The 23764-nt window shown below is 42.8% G+C and overlaps 1 long non-coding RNA gene across 1 annotated transcript; it reads right to left on the reverse strand.

Annotated features, from left to right (window-relative positions):
* Positions 1-1533: 1533 nt before the first annotated feature.
* On the reverse strand, positions 1534-22884 carry LOC142108799 (uncharacterized). The gene is made up of 3 exons (XR_012680228.1): positions 22744-22884; positions 4839-4929; positions 1534-1768 (listed from the first exon to the last, which is right to left on the reverse strand). It is a non-coding gene; the product is annotated as an uncharacterized LOC142108799 (long non-coding RNA).
* Between the last annotated feature and the right edge of the window lie 880 nt (positions 22885-23764).

Raw genomic sequence — 23764 nt, forward strand, 5'->3', positions numbered from 1 at the left:
TTTTATTAATTTTGTATAATTTTTAAAATAATTTTTTTTTAGTAATTTTTAAGAGATTTTAATAATTATAAAATTTATATGGACTTAGCACAACTAAGCACAGGACTAAAGCACCACTGGACTCTGCAGGACAGACACTGGCCAAAGCACCACTGGACTCAGCAGGACAGAGCACAGAACAAAAGCACCACTGGACTCAGCAGGACAGAGCACAGGACAAAAGCACCACTGGACTCAGCAAGGACAGAGCACTGGACACAGGCATAAAGCACCACTGGACTCAGCAAGGACAGAGCACTGATCACGCAGGAGCACCACTACCCTACACACCCTCCCTCTTCCCTGATGTCAGGCGAAATGAAGATGGCGGCCGCAAGGTGAGTATTTATGACATCCGAGTATCGCGAGATCCGACGCGAGACTTGGATGTCATAGCCTCGTTTCGGATTCTTTTGGCGGCCGGAAGTACCCGAACAGTGCTCGGATCCCGTCGGATCCGCACTGTTCGGATGGACTCGGATTAGCAGAATCCAAGCCCGCTCATCCTTACTCCACTCCCCATATCCCTTCTATTTTTGTCTCCAGTCACTCCTTCCTATCGCTCTCCCCACTCCCTCCCACATTTAACAAGAACTCTCACCACACCACACCCTCCCCATCCACCTTACCCCAATCCTATCCCCCATCCGGGCTCATCCATCCCTTTCAGCCCCTACCTGCAGCACCTCAGTCAACTTCTCTCACCTTTACCTCAGTTTCTAGGCTACCCATACACACCTTCAATGTCTACAGCCACTTATCTACACATACCACCTTCCCATCTAACCCTACCTTCTCTACCCATTTACCCCTTTCTACACCACTTTCTACACCACTTTTTCCTTCCTCGTACTATACCCACCACTAACCTTCACATCATACACCTTATCTATACCCTTCTGTCTGCTCAACTCTCTACCTTCAGCTAGACACCTATATGATCAATCCAGCTCCAAGAATCAAGACCCCACCACAACAACTAGACCCCACGGACAACAGCCGCAAATTTACACCAAGGCAGCACTCACCAACCTGCGCTCCACGGGTACGGAAAGATAAGTCTAAAAAATCAATGCATGGATCAGAGGGTTTGGAATAACAGACGTGTTTTGTTGCATGCCAAGCATTATTCTGCTGATCCATTGCTCATTGCAAAAGACTGGGTATAGCAGCAATCCTCTTGTGAACTGAGGTCCCAGGCCAGCACTGTATGCAGTTGTTCTGTATGTGATGTAAGATCCTTTTCTTAATTATCAGTGATACCTGTAGGTAATTCTAGCATTTTCTGTCTCTGTGATAATGTATTGTCCTTACCTGTGGTGCACTCTTAGGAATTGAGATACATCCTGTTTCTTAGAACAGGCTCATGTTTTCATTGCGATGTGTGTATACTCAGGCCTGGATTTGTGGACAGTCAACACAATTCAAAGCCTAGCATGTCTTATCTTAATTTTGTTAATTTTATTACCTATATTACATTTCATATGACTCAAGACTACATTTTTTCCATTTATGTAATACAGATGGTGTGTGTATTGGAACGATGGAGAACTCTGTGAGTGGGTGCTATTAAGTGTCAAAAAAAAAACGTCTTAGATTGGCATTAATTGTAAATCCAGGCTGAAAACATTTAACTTTTAATCAATTATGCTCATACATTTTACACGCAGCAAGCCATTCTGTTATTTAGTGAACCTTTTAACCAGGCCAGTCCAAGCTGCAGGTTCCGCTGCAAAACACATGAAAAATACAAAGTTAAAAGCATTTCATTCTGACAAAACACCACAGAGGGCAAAGTAGTAATTGTAATGGAGACCAGTGACACTGAACAATCTGTCTTCTTCATAATGGCTAGACCAATTTGGCCTAGAAAATTAAAGCAATAGCTACAGCGGAACATTTGTCTATATCACTTAGGACTCCCATCATTAGATCTGATGGCTCTGATAGCTAGATCAATACATGCATAACTGTGGAATCTACTTGGATGACAATGTGTGTTACAGTTTTATTTTTAATAATTACATTTTGTTTGCTGACCAATTAGTGTGCAAATCGTTAATGGAAAAATGTGATTATTAAACAGACCATGTGATAATAAAGGCAAAAATTAAGTCCCATTTGAGCTAGACTGTTTTTATTGTTGGGACACAAAAACTGATACATAATATAAATTCATGTGATTCTTTGGTTCATGACTAATTAATGTAAAAACATTGTTATAACTAACATGACAAAATAAGAGTGTATTTAAAAACCAAGGCCAATCACATTATGTTTCCTCAATGAAATAATGCAACATTAAAATTACACACACAAAAAACACTTATATTAAAACTCAAAGTAAGAGGCATTGAAGTTGGAAATAGATAGCATATATTGGATTCCAGCAGTTTTACAATATCAGCCTTTGCAGACAGAAGTCAGACATGAGGACATCTTACAAAGTGAGTTGTACAGTGCTACATATACTGATCATGCATTGTTTTCCATTTGTGAAATGTATAGTATAATAAGAAAAACAAACGACTGCTGTAACAGTTATTGCTGTTAACAGGACACTTTCTTTATTGAAGACATCTCTCTCTCACTCTCTCCCTCTCTCTCTCTCTGTATCTAGAGCTTGTTCTCATTCCACACTAACCCACACATACAATTATCAAATATATAGTAACCGGGATAGGGGAACAGGTGCCATCTACTGGGGTAGATGGCAGTGTACAGCAGCAATGAGGTCACACAAGTCCAAGGTTCTGGTACAGCTGGCCTCACCCAGCTTTATCAATCAGATAAAACAAAACACAGGAACAGCCTCTCTCAGTTGAGGGACCTTGTGTCCCCCACACACACAAAATATACAGAACTGACTGGTCAAAGTTTGCAGTGTCTCTTAGGAGGCATTCCAGGTCTGAGAGAGTTTAACTGATCTGATATCCCTTTCAAATACACCTCACATGCAGAGCCGGATTTAGACCTCATGGTGCCCTAGGCAAGTTATTGGTTTGCCCAACCCCCCCCCCCCCCCCCCCGGGGCTCCCCACACTGGAATGTTGGAGACCCTATTTGGAAAAAAAATGGGTACATGAAAGTTAGTGAACTCCAACCAGCCCCAGTGTTAAATCAATATAGCACCCACATTTTATAAGTAGGCCTCCCTCCAACCAGAACATTAAATTCATAGGGGCATATTCAATTAGCTTTTTGATTCGCGGTAACGCGCGTTGCCGCGAAAAGTGCGCGTTCTTGCGGGTATTACGGTACCGCATTAACGCGGATTTTCGTTCGCAACCCTATGGGCTGCGAACGAAAATCCACGTTATTGCGGTACCGTGTATTAAGTTTCGCGGCTGTTCCGGCGCGTTACCGCGAATCTAAAAGCTAATTGAATATGCCCCATAGTGTTACCATTTAAAAAAGAAACCTATTTCCCTCCCACAAACAGCCCCTCACACACACATAATATAAATACACTGCCCCCCCCCCCCACACACACACACACAGTGGCCCTTCACACACACAGTGGCCCCTCACAAACACATAATACACACAGACAATGGCCCCTCACACACACATAATACACACAGACAATGGCCCCTCACATACACATAATACACACACACACACACTATTAATATACTATACTACCCCTTCCCCAACTTACCTTTTTACATCTAGGAGCTGTCCAGTCTTCTGTGCAGTCTTCTGTGCATCCCCTTCACACATGGAACGTTCCCATGTGACACACATCAGGCCGCACAGAGGAGGCAGGGTGGAGCCAGCCTACACAGTAGCCCCTCCCCAGTCTCGCGGAACCCGCCTCCCCCGACTTGCGCCCCCCAAGTCGGAGGAGGGGGGGGGTTCCGCGAGTCGGGGGAGGGGCCATTTTTTTTTCTCTTGTCCCCCCCCAGCTGGGCCCCCTGAGAACCGCTAGGCCCTAGGCAGGTTCCTAGGTTGCCTAGCGGTAAATCCGGCCCTGCTTACATGTGCAATCACCAATCAGCCCACTGTCAGACTGGCAGAACAAAAGACCTGGAAAGGGCCTTTTAAATGGAACCCATCCTTTTCTCTACATTTACAGCCCAAGTACATTTACCAGTTTCTTCCTAAAGCTGAATACACTCTTTGGGAAGCTTCTTCCCATACAAGACAATCTCCCTGGGGGTTTAGAGCATACAAGTCAGAAAGCTTGGGACACACACCTTCACTTGCTCAGTGCTTCTGTTACAATATATATATATATATATATATATATATATATATATATATATATATATATATATATATATATACAAACAGCCGAACAGCAAACTGTAGCAGATTTCTAAACTTTTGTTAAAGAGTGCTTTGCCTCCGGTACGCTTTAGTAGGTACTGATATAAAAAGAGGAGCTGGCTGGACTGGAGGGCAAGGGGGCATCCCACAGGTGGTCTCATAGTGGGCTACCTTAGGATAGGTCACTGGGCTACCTGCAATTTTTTTCCTTTAAAATGTTCCTAATAGACTGCTAAGCAGAGTCTCCTCCCCCCAGCCAGCTCCGTTATAGAAATAATTCCACTTGTATAGTTAGTGCTCAGCTGAGAAGCCTTTATTTTGTTTACATTTAATAAAGTGGAAAACAATCTGTATCATTCAAGAGATTTTGGTCTTCTGCAAAGTACAAAAACACAGGTAGAATATATGCTTCTTTCACACTGCAAACTAATTATACAATGTGCCGTATATATGTCATGCATGTAACAAAAATATGATGTGGAATTTGACAAAAAGTAACTGTGCAATGCCACCTACAAAAATCCTACCTTTGACAAAGTGTAGTAGGGTTCACTGAGCAACTAATAGTAATTTAAAAGTTAACATCCACGGAAATGTTTCATCATGTCAGAGCAAGTGCTGGAAAATACAAAATATATGAACTGTGGAGTTAATGTAAAGCTGAATGTGTTATTTTCTATAAAATATGCAATTGTGTACTGCATATATGCACAAAAATTACATACACTTGCATCCGTATGCAGACTGGGCCGGATCATATACTTATGACTCCTGTGACAAAGGGAGGAGTTTGCCACAGGCTTCTAAAAGAGAAGACAGGTATTTTCTGGCAATCGGCAGAGAAAGGCTGCAAATAGAGTTACACATTTATTCAGAAGTTCACCTACGATAAAGAGATACAGGTGGAGGACATATGTGTGACAAAATAATAATAAAGAGTCTGATTTAACTTACATATTTTTAAATGGTTTAAAAATAGATCTTTGCCACAGCAAACAGCAGTCTGACAGGGTGTGTCTGCAATCAAACAGAGCACCTGCATCAAACTCCGTTTTAAAGTCAAGGTGTTTCATTGCCCAGTTGGGACCAATACTAGATAGTGGCCATGGCTAGGGAGTTGGTCTCTGTCTATAAAGCATTAGGGTCACAAGAAAGAGTGTGGAACTCTATGCTGTCAATTTACTTTACCATCCTGACGATAAGAGCAAAGTAAAAATCAGAAAGGTGTTCATATGTGCATCCCCTGAAGTGTGCCCATATACTTAAAGAAGAGTAATGGGGAGGGAAGTAGCATGTAAACATAAGGCAAATACAGTAAGGGGATGTTCACATAATTGCAACACAAGCAGAGGTGGAAGGAGAAGCTGATACGCCTGTCAGGAGCTATATATGTTGAATTTGCTCGACTTCTGACTCAAGATCCATGCTGATAATGATCATCATCAATACGGACCTTTGCAGTGTTAAAGAAAATCAAAAATGAAGAAGCAATCAACATGCTCACATGCTGGAACAGCTTTTTTTTTCGGGGGGGCGGGGGGGGGGGGGGGGGGGCTGGCGTTATTTTAAAATTATTTGCTTTGTTTATTTTTTTTTTCAATTCTACATAATAACACCAGTCGTCATTAAGTTGATAATGATAGCTGACATCTCGACCACATCATAATCATGCAGCAAGAGCATTAAGTACAGTACGCTGAGCCACACCTACCTTTAAGATTTAGGCTACGCGGAATAAGCATGTAATTGTATACTTTTTCAGACACATTTTACGCGTGCATTTTAAATTTAATATGTGTCCATCTCTACATCATTATGTTATTTTTTTTTAACATGGTTTATGCTACCAGCATCTATTTAGTTATATTATTTATTAAATGATTATATTTTGCTTTCCTCCTTACTGAAGACTAAAGTTAAATCAATAAAATAATCAGAAGCAGCCAGAAAAAAAAGATATTTTTTTTAGATATATCTACATTTTAATCCACAATAGATTTTAGGATTTCCAGTGAAGATTAAATGCTTTTAATATATACAAAGTATATATATGATTGGTCACTGTACGTTTTATTAAGTATCGTACGTTCACAAACAAAATTACAATATTTTAATGTACATTTGAGGTTTCTCTAGCATAGCATAACAAAATAACAAACTCAGTTATGTCAAAACTAATTTACATGAGTTCAGCAATGACCTCAAATGTTGTGCATAATGTAATACTTGTCTCTGACTATTATTTACTGTCCTTTGTATCAGGCATAACAGTTAGTGAATAACAACTCATAAAAAATTATCCTACATATCTCAGCAATTTTATTTTCCAAAAAAAAAAAAGAAAGCAATCCCTCTAAATCAGAAAATGGAATCAATTGATAGTATCTGTACTGCTGTGCCAGTTTTTGAAATAAAATAAATAGTTTTATAACTTATAATTTACCATGTTTTGAACAACATAAAAAAACATATCTGCATACACATTATTATGGAAATTGTTGGAAGTAATTAATTAAGAGGTTCAGACCCATTGCGTCTTTCTTCACCTTTGGGTATATGCAGGCTATAAAAAGTCTACACACCATTACTGAATTCAAGTGAGATACATATAGATATTTTTTTAGGAAAAAGATGTGAAAATAAAAAACCTTCAATAGGGCAGTTGCATAAGTGTGCATACCCATAAACTAATAGCTTGTGGAACCACATTTTGCTTTTATTACTACAGTGAGTCTTTTCAAAAATAGTTTCCATCAACTTTGCACACCTGGGGCCTGATTCAATAATGAACATAAATGCCAGTACGTGCCATATCATGTGTAAAATTACTCTGGCATGCTCAGAAATTAACAATAGGCCAGCTAACGCAAGTGCATCCAATTCATCTTCCAACGCAAAGGACGTATCTGACAGCTTATGTTTTCAAGGACGGAATGGGGAGGGAAGGGGCTTATGCATGTAGTCAATGTACAGTAAGGGCGTGCCAAGCTTGTCCGATTCAAGCTCTAGGCCTCTCTGTAGTATGTAATTTTCAGCTGTGTCACTTGCACCAGCTACAGGTCTGGTGTAAATATGGACTGATAGTAATGACAGTCGCATATGTATGCTAGAACATGTGTTTGTAATCAAGAGCAACTGTAAAAAAACATTTTAAGTATAAATATATACACTTTGGCGTCAAACCGAACAGGATCTGAGTGCATCAGGAGAGTAATACCCTCAGTGAAAAATGGATCAGCAACCGGCAGGGCCCATAACCCTACCATACAATTTCGGGACCCCATGGCTCCCGAAGTACAGCGGGGATGATGACAAGCTACAGAAGACTTCATTCACAGAATTCGAGAACAAACTGGAATCCATGTTCCAACTATACCCGTTGAATGAACAGCAGAAAGTGGAGATCTTAATAGGGCAACTCACAGGGTCGGCGCTCAGAGAAGTAATCTCATGGCCGATGGACGACAAGAAAGAAGCGGCACAAGTTTTAAAAAAAAATTCCACAACGTTTGAGACAAGAACTCTTCCGGAGTTGAAGATGAAACTATATGCTCGCAAGCAACAACCAAACGAGACACTGCGAGACTATGCCCTGAGCCTACAAGAGATGTTAAGAGCCATTCAGGCAGTGGACAAAGAGGAAGTACGAAATGCGGACGAAGCCCTAACCGTACAGTTCGTAGAAGGAGTCGCCCAAGAAAGCGTTAAGATTCAGCTACGACTGATGAAAGCACAGATGCCAGGCAAAACCTTCAGAGAGTTTAAAGAGACCGCCATCGCCATTGTCGGTAACCAACGGGGAAGGGAGGAAGAATACCCAGAATTGGTAGGCTTCAGAGAAAGTGCAAGCTCGACGGGAGCCATAGCAAGCAGCACAGAAAAGTCAACACAGGCTCAAGAATCAGTAATACAGAGCGGTCAGTATCCCACCGGAGACCCAATGCAAACGCTCAAAGAGCAAATGGAGGAGCTGGCCGTCGGAATGGCAGAAATCCAGCGAGAGATGCGCCAAATTGCGAGGCCACCGGCACCCACCTACGGGGAACCAGAGTGGAGGCCCGAAAGACAAAGACCAGTCCGAGGCAGGTGGGAACCACCTCGCGAGTATGTACGGCGATCGCCCAACCAATTTGTTAGTCAAGGGTGCCCGATATGCCCCCGGTGCCATGGGATAGGACACATAGAAAGAAATTGCGACCAAAATGAACATTTAAACTCCGACACCCCGAGATTGAGGGCCGAATCTCGGGGCGAGCCCCGGGAATAGATCCGGATCCAGAAAACTGGAGGCCCCAGTTCATCGGACAATGTCCCACGTTACCCGTTACAATTAATGGAGTGGAGACCCTGGCTATGCTTGACACAGGGTCGCAGATTACGACCATCTGGCTTCCTACATTCCACAAGTATTGGGGCAAAGAGCAGCTGTTATCACCACCCCCAACCTGGCTGCAGCTGACCACCAGTAACGGCCTCGAGATTGTGTGTGAAGGGTATTGGGAAGCGGACATCCAGATCGGAGCGACCTTGTTGCCAAGACAAGGCTGTCTTGTCACCACCCCCTGTAAAGGGAACATAGCCCCCATCATCCTGGGGATGAATGTGCTGCAAAGATGCCTGGATGAGCTAGTGGCGACTTTGAAGGGTAAATTAACCCAAGCGGCTTCCCCCGGTCATCAGGCCTTTCAACATACTGTTCGGCTCCTACAAGGTTACCAAAAGTCCGCTGATTCCCATGTAAAGGTTTCGGGCACTGTCAAGTGGTTTAATGTGCGGAATGGATATGGCTTCATCAACAGAAATGACACCAAAGAAGATGTCTTTGTCCACCAGACAGCAATAAAGCGAAATAACCCACGGAAGTTTCTGCGCAGTGTTGGAGACGGGGAGACTGTGGAATTTGATGTTGTGGACGGAGAGAAGGGTGCCGAGGCAGCAAACATGACTGGCCCTGGTGGTATACCAGTAAAAGGAAGCAGATTTGCACCCTACCGACGAAGGTTCCGCAGACGTTTCTACCGGCCAAGAGGAGAGAATGCTGCAGAATCTGGTGGGGAAGTAAGTACAGAACAAGTGAGTGAGGGAGAGAGAGCAGAGAAAGTGTCCTCTCAACAGAGACCTGTCCAGCGCAGGCGCCCTCCTCCGTTCTTCTACAAACGGCAGAAGAAAGACTACGACCGGGATGCGCAGGCCTGCCGGCTGCCGGAAGGGAACATCGTCCTCAAGAAGAAGAATCGACCCCGGAGTAAGCTGGATCCCAAGTGGGAGTTGAACCCGTATGTGATTACGGCCGAACCCATATCAACGATGGCTGTTTACCAGATCTCGAGACCTGTCCAGCGCAGACGCCCTCCTCCGTTCTTCTACAAACGGCAGCAGAAAGACAACGGCTGGGATGCGCAGGCCTATCGGCTGTCAGAAGGAAGCATCGTCCTCAAGAAGAAACATCAAGGGATGACTGGGACGAAGAACCAGATGATAGACAAGGGACTTTGCCTCAGCTGCCCACCGACCCTTTCGAGCTACTATTGGCAGTATCAGGATTAGAGATCTTTCTCACTGAAACTGTTGTATATAATGTATATAATGTATATTAAAACTGTTCTCATTGAAAATGTTTGCTATTATAAATGTTGTAGATGTGTGATTTGAGTTGATAAAGAACAACCACCTTTATGTCTTAATGCGTGAGGACACGCACCTGAAAAAGCGGGGGTGAATGTGGTGCCCCAAAATCTGAGTACCCTGGGGTGTATCTATATGTTTTTAATTTGTTAATTTAATTTGTTAATTGTTAAAAGTGTTTATAAAGATTTAAAAAATATATATATATATATTTTCTTTAGGGAGAAGTGACAGTTGGGAGTGGTTGGTGGTTGCCGGGAGTAACAGGAAGGAGGAGTGTGTGGCATAGCAACAAGTCCACTGACTTTGGTAATAACTGTGAACTCCCAGAAGGCAGTGGGAGAGGAAAGTTCTAGACTTCTGAGGGAGAGAGATCCCTGTGTCTGCATAGACTGAGAGAGAAAAATAGGGACAGAATGAAAATCGGACAAAGTGATCTATAAGCAGAGTAAAAGTGAAGTAAGTGTAAGAGAAGAAAATAAGAAGTGAGCCAAAGAGAGGTGTGAGTAAAAAAGAAAGTACTGAAAATAAATAAGCAGTATAGAGACCTGTGACATCACACTAAACAGACTGAGCTATATACTGAGAACAGTGTGAGAGGAGAGAAAATAGAGAGGTCTGTGAATACACACAAAAGAGACTGTGCAATACAAAAGATCATCAGCTTATTTGGCGTGAAAAAGTAATTTATGGGCCCCAACCACGTGCAGCACTTCTACTAAATTCCTGTGCACAGTTCAACCCAGGGCTGAGTGTAAAATATGGTAACGTTACCAAGATAATATTGGTGCACCAAATGTTTTAGTTGAATATTAATGTTAAGTGATTTACCTGAAGATTGATTTATTGTTATTATATGTTAAATGCTATTGTGCTCTATGTTGATCAAATTAATATTTTGTCATTACCATTGAGTTGAAGGGGTCAGTGGCACGGTTGCTTACCAAAATTATCTTTACCGCATTATTAATAAACCCAAGTTATTTGTCCAATCCTTGTCCCTTTCATTGAAGAATTTATCTCCTGACCACCGGATGTCCGACCAAAAAAGAACCTGATTCGTGTCTGGAGGACAAGGTAGGGGAAGGAAATCCCATCAGTACTCGGCCACCACATAACTTTAATAACATAGGAATTAATAACATCCTGGTAAATGTATTTCATGTAAAAAAATTAACACAAAACATTTTTTAATGTTTTTTCATTAATGATTGTATTATTAAAAGGTCAATGTATTTAGCTATTTTATTTTTTATCTGTGTGTTCTGATGGGACTTTATATATTCATATGCAGTGCTTGTATCCTGCAGTGTGTCGTGTCTGTCTTCATACTGCAGATGCCGTATAGGCAGAATGTACTTTTACCCATATCCAGTAAGAAACATTTCTTGAGATCCTCTTCTTGTTGAATATGGGCGGACCTGTTTGCATTAGCCATCCATTTAAAAAAAAATGCAAATTGTGTTCATTTTGCATTAATGAAGCAGGCCCTAGACTTCAATTTTATCTTTTCCCTGAAAAAAAATCAAGGTCCATAAAATTGTCTCAGGATCTCCTGTGCAGAGCTCTCTTTAGGTCATTCCACAGATTTGAGGTCTGGGCTCTGACTTTTTCTGAAGCCATTTCTTGGTTGACTTGAAAGTGTGCTTAGACTAGTTATCATCTTGGAAGTTGCAATATCTCTTCATCTTCAGATCTCTGACAGAGGCCAAAATATCTTGATATTTGGAGCCATTTATTATGCCCTCTATCCTGAATACAGGCCCTGTGCAGCTAAAGCAAATCAACCCCAAAGCACAAAACTGTCATCACCATGCTTCACAGTAGGTATGTTGTTCTCTGAGTTATGAGTTGTGTTGTTTTGGTGCCAAAAACAATTTTAAAATGAAGGGCAGAAAAGTTCAACATTGATCTCATCATAATATAAAACATTTTCCCACATAGTTGGGGGCAGGGCCGGACTGGCCATCTGGCACTTCTGGCAAATGCCAGAAGGGGCGATGGCCAGATGGGCCGGACCGCACGTCCGCCGAGCAGCAACACTCTGCGCGCTGCTCGGCGGACGGAGAATCAATGACAGACGCCTATGCGAGCAATCACATTGGACGGCACCTGTAACGTGATGCTGTCCCATGTGATTGCTCGCATAGGCGGCTGTCACTCATTCTCCTTCTGCCGGGCTGCGTGCAGAGTGCTGCTGCTGGATGTAAGGTAAGTGTCTGTGTGTGTAATATGTCTGTGTGTCTGTGTGGCAAATAGTGTGTGTGGGGCTATTAGTGTGGCTGTGTAGCAAGCAGTGAGTGTGGCTATTGTGTGGAAAATAGTGTGTCTGTGTGGCTAATAGCGTGTCTGTGTGGGTAATAGCGTGTCTGTGTGGCTAATAGTGTGGCTGTGTGGCAAATTGTGTGGCTAATAGTGTGGCTGTGTGGAAAATAGTGTGTGTGGCTAATAGTGTTTCTGTGTGGCCCCATGTTGCTATAGTGTGCGTTTGGCCATGTTCACATAGTGTGCGTGTGTGTGCAGTATTTTAATATAATATGTGAGGGAAGGGAGGATTTTAATATAATGTGGGAGGTATGCTATTGGAGTGTAGGTGGGGGCTAATTATTTAAGGTGAGGTGAAGGAACCTTTAATTTAATGCTGGGTGGTTTAGGGCTATCAGTTGAATATAGGGCTGATTTTAGGGAGGAGGGCTATTTATTAAATGTAAATATGAATTATTTATTGTCGGGGATGGTTGTGAAAAATGGCTATATTTATTAAACTTTAATGCTATTTAATTTATTGCTGTTTGGAGGGAGGGAAATATGTTTTGAGTAAATTGGTATACTGTTAATTTAATGTTGGGGCTGGTTGGAGGGAAATAGGTCTACTTATTAAATGTGAATATTATTATTGTGGAGACTGGAGGGAGGCCTAACTATAAAACGTGAGTGCTATTGTTTTAACAACGGGGAGTTTTCTAAATCTCATGTATCCATTTTGTTTTTCAAAACAGGGCATCCATTATTCCAGGATCAAGACAAGAATGAACCGAGCTAAAGAAACCAGCTGCTACAAGTGGTGAAAGTGACCAAGACAGGTAGGAGAGAGCAGGACAGTCTGCCAACTGTCCTGAATCTGGTGGGGCAGTCCTGAATTTGGGTGAATGTCTCCTTTAGTCAGGATTTGGTCCGACTGCTAGGACAGTTGGGAGATATGTCCCGCTTCACAACGTACTGCTTGTGAAGGCAAAGCTGTGTGCTTCTAACAGTAGTGCCTGTGTATTTGTCTAAAATGATAACTGTAATGTACTATTATAATGTATGTATCAATGCCCCATGTTGGCCACACCCACAACACAATGGGGTCACGCCCTGTTCGGCGCCGCCGCACAGCGGCGGCACATGTTTTCTTTCCTGCTGGAGCTAAGGTGGGCCTGTGTGCCTTAAATGTTAGGACTGATTTTTAGTCCCAGTCCGGCCCTGGTTGGGGGTGATTGAATGTATTTTCTTTGTAAAATCTACATAGATTTGGGTGTTCTTTTTTGCGCAAAATGGCTTCTGCCTTGCAACCCTAACCCATAGCTTAAATCTGTGCATAATATGGGAGATTGTTGTCACATGCAGAGAAAGACCAGTTCCTGCCAGAAATTGCTGCAGCTTCTTTAATGTTGCTGAGGACCTCTTGGTAGCCTCCTTGCTGAGTTGTCTCCTAGTCCTGTTATCAGCTTTGGAGGTTATCTTGGCAATGTCTTCACAATTTTCTATGGTACATTTACTACCTTCAATAACTTCAAAATTATTTTATATCCCAGTAGAAGCCAACCAAGAAAACAGGAAGGAAAACATACAGAAACATGTGATCATTTTTTGGGGTTATTCACAAACAATTTCATTGTTGGTAGGTGTATACTAATGACATGATTTTGAAAGTGATTGGTTACTACAGAACACAACTACAGCTCGATTATGAAATAGTGCACACGCTCTGGTACCAGGGTATTGTAGGTTTTCAAATTTCACTACACTGACTACAAATTTGTGTCACTTGAATATGGTGGTTGCAAAAAGGTCTTACACGATTAATCTTGATTTCAGACTTTATATTACAAACTAGAGATGAGCGCACTCGGATTTCTGAAATCCGAGCCCACCCGAACGTTGCGTTGCCGATCCGAGTCGGATCCGAGACAGATCCGGGTATTGGCGCCAAATTCAAATCTGAAACTGAGGCTCTGACTCATAATCTCGTTGTCGGATCTCGCGATACTCGGATCCTATAAATTCCCCGCTAGTCGCCGCCATCTTCACTCGGGCATTGATCAGGGTAGAGGGAGGGTGTGTTAGGTGGTCCTCTGTCCTGCTATATCTTGTGCTGTTCAGTTCTGTTCAGTTCTGTGCTGTGCTGTGCTCAGTCCAGTGGTGCTGTGTCCTGTGCTCTGTCCTGCTGAGTTCAGTAGTGCTGCTGGGTCCTGTGCTGTGGCCTGTTCAGTCCAGTGGTGCTGTGTCCTGTGCTCTGTGCTTCTGAGGGCATAGTTATTTCCCCATTATTCCCACGTTTTTAAAAAATAAAAAAAAAGTTATAAAAAAAATAAAAATAAAAATAAAAAAATAAAAATAATTATACCCAAATTTGCAAAACCAATCCAACAGTATAAGTCCATTGGTACTGCAATATTACCAAGTTCACACATTTTGCAGTATCTTGTGCTACATATAATGGAGACCAAAAATTTGGAGGATAAAGTAGGGAAAGATCAAGACCCACTTCCTCCTAATGCTGAAGCTGCTGCCACTAGTCATGACATAGATGATGAAATGCCATCAACGTCGTCTTCCAAGCCCGATGCCCAATCTCGTAGTACAGGGCATGTAAAATCCAAAAAGCCCAAGTTAAGAAAAAGTAGCAAAAAGAGAAACTTAAAATCATCTGCGGAGAAACGTAAAGTTGCCAATATGCCATTTACGACACGGAGTGGCAAGGAACGGCTTAGGCCCTGGCCTGTGTTCATGACTAGTGGTTCAGCTTCACCCACGGATCTAAGCCCTCCTCCTCCTCCCCTCCCTACAAAAAATTGAAGAGAGTTATGCTGTCAGCAACAAAACAGCAAACAACTCTGCCTTCTAAAGAGAAATTATCACAAATCCCCAAGGCGAGTCCAAGGGTGTTGGTGGTTGTCAAGCCTGACCTTCCCATCACTGTACGGGAAGAGGTGGCTCGGGAGGAGCCTATTGATGATGTAGCTGGCGCTGTGAAGGAACTTGATGATGAGGATGGTGATGTGGTTATTGTAAATGAGGCACCAGGGGGGGAAACAGCTGATGTCCATGGGATGAAAAAGCCCATCGTCATGCCTGGTCAGAAGACCAAAAAATGCACCTCTTCGGTCTGGAGTTATTTTTATCCAAATCCAGACAACCAATGTATGGCCATATGTAGCTTATGTAAAGCTCAAATAAGCAGGGGTAAGGATCTTGCCCACCTAGGAACATCCTCCCTTATACGTCACCTGAATAACCTTCATAGTTCAGTGGTTAGTTCAGGAACTGGGGCTAGGACCCTCATCGGTACAGGGACACCTAAATCCCGTGGTCCAGTTGGATACACACCAGCAACACCCTCCTCGTCAACTTCCTCCACGATCTCCATCAGATTCAGTCATGCAGCCCAAGTCAGCAGCCAGACTGAGTCCTCCTCAATACGGGATTCATCCGAGGAATCCTGCAGCGGTACGCCTACTACTGCCACTGTTGCTGCTGTTAGTCGGTCATCTTCCCAGAGGGGAAGTCGTAAGACCGCTAAGTCTTTCACAAAACAATTGACCGTCCAACAGTCGTTTGCCCTGACCACAAAATACGATAGTAGTCACCCTATTGCAAAGCGTATAACTGCGGCTGTAACTGCAATGTTGGTGTTAGACGTGCGCCCGGTGTCCGCCATCAGTGGAGTGGGATTTAGAGGATTGATGGAGGTATTGTGTCCCCGGTACCAAATCCCGTCGAGATTCCACTTCACTAGGCAGGCGATACCAAAAATGTACAGAGAAGTACGATCAAGTGTCCTCAGTGCTCTAAAAAATGCGGTTGTACCCACTGTCCACTTAACCACGGACATGTGGACAAGTGGTTCTGGGAAAACGAAGGACTATATGACTGTGACAGCCCACTGGGTAGATGCATCCCCTTCCGCAGCAACAGCTGCATCAGTAGCAGCATCTACAAAATGGCTGCTCGTGCAAAGGCAGGCAACATTGTGTATTACAGGCTTTAATAAAAGGCACAACGCTGACAACATATTAGAGAAACTGAGGGAAATTATCTCCCAGTGGCTTACCCCACTTAGACTCTCATGGGGATTTGTGGTGTCAGACAATGCCAGTAACATTGTGCGGGCATTAAATATGGGCAATTTCCAGCACGTCCCATGTTTTGCCCACACCATTAATTTGGTGGTGCAGCCAGTGCCGTAACTAGACATTTCAGTGCCCTGGGGGAGACAGGGCATCGGTGCCCCCCATCTTAATAGGAGTGACGTTTGTCGAGTGAGTGTGGCCACCCTAATGTAGGGGTGTGTCTAGCATTTTTACTTCTATGTCTGTAACTGATATTCTTGAAAGTTGTAAAGAAGCCCAACAATGGTGAAAAAACTTGTATCTATAAGAAAACCCATACACACTACAATATATTTATATATATATATATATATATATATATATATATATATATATATACATACATACATACATACATAGAAACTAATAATCCCTCTCCCAGTGTAATTATGTGATATATATGAGGATATAACTTATGGTCCCTCTCTCAGTGATGTGTTGCAAATGAAAAGACTGGTCCACCCACTGTGCTCTGAGAGTGGTCAGGTGGCGTGTTTTTCCGTCTCTAGTCGTTGCACCCGGTCCTGGTCTGGGGCACAGGGGTAAGCCGTTCTAGAGAGGCGTTCCAAAAAAAATGGCTTAAAACAAAAATAAAAATAATATAGCAATCCCAGACATTGTAGCCTTTTCATATATATATTACTCTCACAATCCCAAGCAAAATTTACAAACAACACTCTTGGCAGAGTGAAAGGTGTTGGTATATTTGGAGAGACAACTGATTTGATGGCGATATCAGCTATAGATTTTTCAGCATATTAAAATAATAGGTAACAGACTCCTCCTAAGCTTGTGACCATGTTCTCATTCCGGTGTCTTGGCCATGTGAAGATGTGTGCTCTCTGATTTTAAAGATGTCCCGACAGAAATAAATAAAATAACTCCTTGTATTCTTTTTAAATGTTGAAATCTATAAATTGCAGAGGCGGATAGATGCTTGGTAGTACAGGGAGAGGAAACAGTAGCAGAAAGAAGTAATAATGCCACTGTATAGGTCATTGGTACGGCCTCATCTAGAATACTGTGTTCAGTTCTGGAGGCCATATCTCCAGAAGGATATAAATACATTAGAGACTGTGTATAGATGGGCAACTAAAATGGTGCATGGCCTACAGCACAAAACTTACCCGGAAGACTCAAAGATCTTAATATGTATAGTTTGGAGCAGAGAAGAGAAAGGGGGGACATGATAGAAACGTTCAAATATATCAAGGGTTTGAACAAGGTACAAGAGGGAACCATTCTTCAAAGGAAGAGAAGTATTAGAACACAAGGACATGTACTAAGACTGGAGGGAAGTAGGTTCAGAGGAGATGTGAGGAAAATTTACACCACAGAAAGAGTAGTGGATAAATGGAATAGCCTCCCATCAGAGGTGGTAGAGGCTAATACAGTATAGCAATTTCTACATGCTTGGGATAGACATAAGGATATTCTTAAAAAGAAACAAGAATTAAATAGGTTTGAGGTTACCATAGGTTAAAAAAGGTGGTTCTTATCTGCCGTCAAATTCTATGTTTCTATGGAGAGATGCTAGCACGGTGTAGGATATTAAATGATTTGGTTTGCCGGGAATATAAAATGTGGGGGAAAAAGCACAGACTGTATTATTAAAGTGACTTTCATTTGTTTTCCAGATTTTGCATATGTGACTGTGGACAATTTATTGCTTCATATTTACCTTTTCATCTTCTCTTCTATACTGCTGTATTCTTCATCATTATCCTTCTTCTGTATACTGCTGTCTGAAGACAGTTCTTTTCTACCTTCTCGGTCCAGCCGCCCCTGTGCTGTAGCTCCTGGCTCTTCACGACTCCTCTAAATCCACTAGCAACGTTGTGAGATCAGGAGCTGGGTGCTGGGCACCATTTTGGAAGCGCTGGGCGCCTAGCATCGATAATCTATAGTCTGTGGTCACAGACCCAGGGCACAGAGGCAAGTAGCAGGCAGCCGCTGCACCCACTTAGCACCGCCATGGCTCTGCTCCACAGTACTGAAATCAACAAAACCTTGCCAACTCTCCACATTACAGCAACTGGCTATACCAACGTCACTTATACCAGTACAACCCATGTCCCCACCCTGCCCCAATGCCAGTCTTGTCCCCACAATACACCAATGCTACCCCTCTACACCAATGCCAGCCCTATCCTCATACTACACCAATGCCAGCACTGGCCCCACACTGCACCAATTCCACCCCCCCTACCCACACTACACCAATGTCACCCCCCTACCCACACTAAACTATTGTCACCCCCTCTACCAACACTACACCAATAACAGCACTGTCCCCACACTAAACCAATGTCAGCCATACTGATGCAGGGGGGAGAGGAGGAGATTTCACTTGCATAGGAGTGAAGAGAGGAGGGCAGACAGAAACTTTCACACACAAAGGGGGGGGGAGGGACAGAGGCTGACTGACACACAGAGGGAAAGGGGAAAGACGATCTCAAAAGCAGAGCAGGAAATGGGAGGATACAGAAGCTGTCACACTCGGGGATTTGATTAAAAGACAGAAAATATACGTTTGGACATAGCTCCGCCCACTTTCGGAAAGCTCAGCCCCTCCAAACGCCGTGAATGCCGAAGCTGTCACAGACAGGTATATATTGTGAGTCTGAGGGGAGAGAGACTGTCCCAGGTAGAGGATAGCAGAGAGAGAGACTCACATACTTAGTGTGCGGAGTCTCCGAAGTCCAGCCTTATAGAGAGCATGGGTTCCCCGGCAGCCTGCAGTCACAGAGCCAGGCACAGAGGCAAGTAGCGGGCGGCTACTGCGGCCCCTTGGGCTTGCGCCCTGGGTGACGGCACCGCCCGCACCTCCCTAGTTACAGCTCTGGGTGCAGCATTACCTCAAAAGTGACAGGGGTGTGCAGGAGATGCTTGCGGTGGCGCGCAAAATTGCTGGACACTTTCGGCATTCAGCCAGTGCCTACCGCAGACTAGAGGCACATCAAAAAAGCATGAACCTGCCCTGCCATCACCTCAAACAAGAGGTTGTGACGCGCTGGAACTCCACCCTCTATATGCTGCAGAGGATGGAGGAGCAGCAAAAGGCCATTCAGGCCTACACAGCCACCTACGACATAGGCAAAGGAGTGGGGATGCACCTGAGTAAAGCGCAGTGGAGACTGATTTCCGTGTTGTGCAAGGTTCTGCAGCCATTTGAACTTGCCACACGAGAAGTCAGTTCCGACACTGCCAGCTTGAGTCAGGTGATTCCCCTGATCAGGCTGTTGCAGAAGCAGCTGGAGAAAGTGAGGGAGGAGCTGGTAAGCCATTGCAATTACACCAAGCATGTAGCTCTTGTGGATGTAGCCCTTCGTACGCTTTGCCAGGATCCGAGGGTGGTCACTCTTTTAAAGTCAGAGGAATACATTCTGGCCACCGTGCTCGATCCTCGGTTTAAAGCGTATGTTGTGTCTCTGTTTCCGGCGGAAACAAGTCTACAGCGGTGCAAAGACCTGCTGGTCAGGAGATTGTCCTCTGAAGAGGACCGTGACATGCCAACAGCTCCATCCTCATTTTCTTCCACATCTATGGCTGCGAGGAAAAAGCTCAGTTTTCCTAAAAGAGGCGCTGGCGGGGATGCTGATAACATCTGGTCCGGACTGAAGGACCTGCCAACCATTGCAGACATGTCTACTCTCGCTGCATTGGATGCTGTCACAATTGAAAAAATTGTGGAGGATTACTTTGCTGACACCATCCAAGTAGACATGTCAGACAGTCCATATTGTTACTGGCAGGAAAAAAAGGCAGTTTGGAAGCCCCTGTACAAACTGGCTCTATTTTACCTGAGTTGTCCCCCCTCCAGTGTGTACTCGAAAAGAGTTTTTAGGTGCAGCGGGGAACCTGGTCAGTGAGCGGCAAAGGAGGTTGCTTCCTCATAACGTTGAAAAAATGATGTTTATAAAAATGAATAATCAATTCCTCAATGAAGTACAGCACTGCCCTCCAGATAGTACAGAGGGACCTGTGGTTGTGGAGTCCAGCGGGGACGAATTGATAATGTGTGATGAGGAGGAAGTACACACTGTAGGGAGAGAGGAATCAGAGGTTGAGGATGAGGACGACATCTTGCCTCAGTAGAGCCTGTTTAGTCTGTACAGGGAAAGATGAATAGCTTTTTTGGTGTGGGGGCCCAAACAAACCAATCATTTCAGCCAAAGATGTTTGGTAGGCCCTGTCGCTGAAATGATTGGTTTGTTAAGTGTGTATGTCCTATTTCAACAACATAAGGGTGGGTGTGAGGGCCCAAGGACAATTTCATCTTGGAACTTTTTTTTTGCATTATATGACCAATCAACAGTCGTTTGCCATGTTCAAAAAGTAAAACCAAATTTAAACAAATTCAAGAAATTAAACCAAAAGTAAAATGCCCTGTCATAATTTAAAACAAGAGGTATTGACGTGGTCTAAAACTACTGTATTGTTGTTTATATTTTATAAACACTACACTTGAAAGCTTGAGTCTTTCAATGAAAAAGTAACTCTCCGTTGCACGAATATTTGCAAGAGGGACAATTTAAGGGTTAAGAAAGTCAACAAATAACACTTCGACGCTGTCTGTCTTTATAAACACTACACTTGGAAGTTGGAGGAGGTATTGTGGCCCCGGCACCAAATTTACTACCGGGGCCACTCCACTGTGCAGTCCATATTTAGGTGTATCAGATATTAAACAACGGTGACAGTTGATGCCCAATTTTTTAATTATATTGTTGGCGCTGTAAAAAATTGTGTTCCGGGCACACCACACTACGCAGTCCATACCCTTTTTTGGTGGAATTCTGACCCGTGGAGGGTTTTTTAATTATATTGTGGCCTCGGTACCAAATTGTGTACCGGGGCCACCACACTACGCAGTCAAGAAAGATATATGCGTATCATAGATAAAGTACATTCAGTGTTGTGGGGCAAATTTAAAAATATTCAAAATGCACTGACATTATCAAAAACAAGAGGTTTTCACACGCTGAAACTCCAATATGTATATGATGGAGAGGATGGAGGAGCAGCCGTATGTGCAGTGTAATGCAGACCTGTTGAAGGTTTTTTATATATTTTATTGTGGTGGCCAGTGCCCACTACTCTACGCAGTCCAGATACTATTTTTGGGTGTAATGCAGACCTGTTGAAGGTTTTCTATATATTATAATGTGGTGGCCAGTTGCCAGTCCTCTACGCAGTCCAGATACTATTTTTGGGTGTAATTCAGACCTGTTGAAGGTTTTCTATATATTTTTTATTGTGGTGCCCAGTGCCCACTACTCTACGCAGTCCAGATACTATTTTTGGGTGTAATTCAGACCTGTTGAAGGTTTTCTATATATTTTTTATTGTGGTGCCCAGTGCCCACTACTCTACGCAGTCCAGATACTATTTTTGGGTGTAATTCAGACCTGTTGAAGGTTTTCTATATATTTTTTATTGTGGTGCCCAGTGCCCACTACTCTACGCAGTCCAGATACTATTTTTGGGTGTAATGCAGACCTGTTGAAGGTTTTCTATATTTTTTATTGTGGTGCCCAGTGCCCACTACTCTACGCAGTCCAGATACTATTTTTGGGTGTAATGCAGACCTGTTGAAGGTTTTCTATATATTATATTGTGGTGGCCAGTGGCCAGTCCTCTACGCAGTCCAGATACTATTTTTGGGTGTAATTCAGACCTGTTGAAGGTTTTCTATATATTTTTTATTGTGGTGCTCAGTGCCCACTACTCTACGCAGTCCAGATACTATTTTTGGGTGTAATGCAGACCTGTTGAAGGTTTTCTATATATTTTTTATTGTGGTGCCCAGTGCCCACTACTCTACGCAGTCCAGATACTATTTTTGGGTGTAATTCAGACCAGTTGATGCGTTTTTAATTATATTGTGGGGAACACTCCTCTACGCAGTCCAGAAAGATACCTCGTTGCAACGTTTTGTACTAAAAAAAAAAAAATATTGTGAGGTGTTAGGTGTTCAGAATAGCCTTTAAATTAGTGGAAATGATTGTTATTAAATGTTATTGAGGGTAATAATAGCGTAGGAGTGAAAATAAGCCCAAAAACTTGATTTTTACACTTTTTAGTTTTTTTTCAAAAAAAATCTGAATCCAAAACCTTAAATCCGAACCAAAACCTTTCGGCAGGTGTTTTGCGAAACAAATCCGAACCCAAAACATCGCGAAAATCCGGATCCAAAACACAAAACACGAGACCTCAAAAGTCGCCGGTGCACATCCCTATTACAAACTAGAAAAAAGTGAAAGAGCAAAAGAAGCTGTTCTTTAATTTAATGAAATGTGTACAAGTGAATAAAATCATTTGTGATGGCAGCCAAGGACAAATGAGACCAATGTGAAAGTGCAAACAAAAGAAAAATGTTGCCCAGCGCTCAGAAACAAACAATATATAAAAATCTTAGGATTAAGCTCACCTGTCAACTTCAAGGCACCTGCTGTAGATGAGTCCCTAAACTAGTGATACAATTTTATATTCAGGGTGTCCCATTTAAAACCTTACCCTGAACGTCCATCTTATAAAGCCTGCAGCAGCTGGAGGGAGTGGTCAACTCCCAGAAAAACAAACTAGAAAATAGTGAAAGAGAATAAGGTGCGCTTCTTTAAATTAATGAAATGTGTACAGGTGAATAAAATCATTTGAGATGACAGCCAAAGACAAATGAGACCAATGTGCATGTGCAAAAAAAAAAAAATGTTTTCTTTTATATCACAAACACCTATAATTTCAGCAAGGGTTTGCATGCTTTTTTATATCCATCTTATATACCCAAAGATGAACTAAGCCACAATCTACATCTGCAACATATAATTTTTGAATGAATGGTTGCTAAGACAACCAGTCAGGTGACAGCAACATGAATTAAACTATATATGTGGACAAAATAAAACTAACTAAATATAACAGCTGACCAGATAGAGTTAACAAAAGTGGCAACACTAGGGATAACAAGCACAGCTATTATGCAGTGTCATGAATCTCACATATTATAATCGAATCTAATGTACTGGGGACATACTTATAAAAAGAAATAATGATGAAATATGCAAACAAATAATAATATCCAATATAGCACAAAGCAACATATATATGTAAGCAACAGGAAATGAAAGCAGTGGACATGTAATAGTTGTACAAGTGCTTATAAAAAGATTAACAAATTACCTGCTTCCTAAGCCAAAGATAAGAGCGCAATCTGAACATATTAGGGAAAGGTTAAAGTAACAAAAGTGCAAAAAATGCTAAATAAAGATGTAACGGATTTACTGGATTCACTACTAATCTTGATTAACGCTGGCTCACCTGAGGTGCGGAGTCTAACGATCTCCCCGGTATTCACCAAGAACCGCCGCAAGACGGGCTGGGCTTTGCTTCCAGGAGTCGCAGGTCGCGGTCCTTAGGTTTGCCCCAAGATGTAGTACAGCGGAGTAGGAGCA

The sequence above is a fragment of the Mixophyes fleayi genome, chromosome 1 (genome assembly GCF_038048845.1).
Source record: "Mixophyes fleayi isolate aMixFle1 chromosome 1, aMixFle1.hap1, whole genome shotgun sequence".
Classification (NCBI taxonomy): domain Eukaryota; kingdom Metazoa; phylum Chordata; class Amphibia; order Anura; family Limnodynastidae; genus Mixophyes; species Mixophyes fleayi.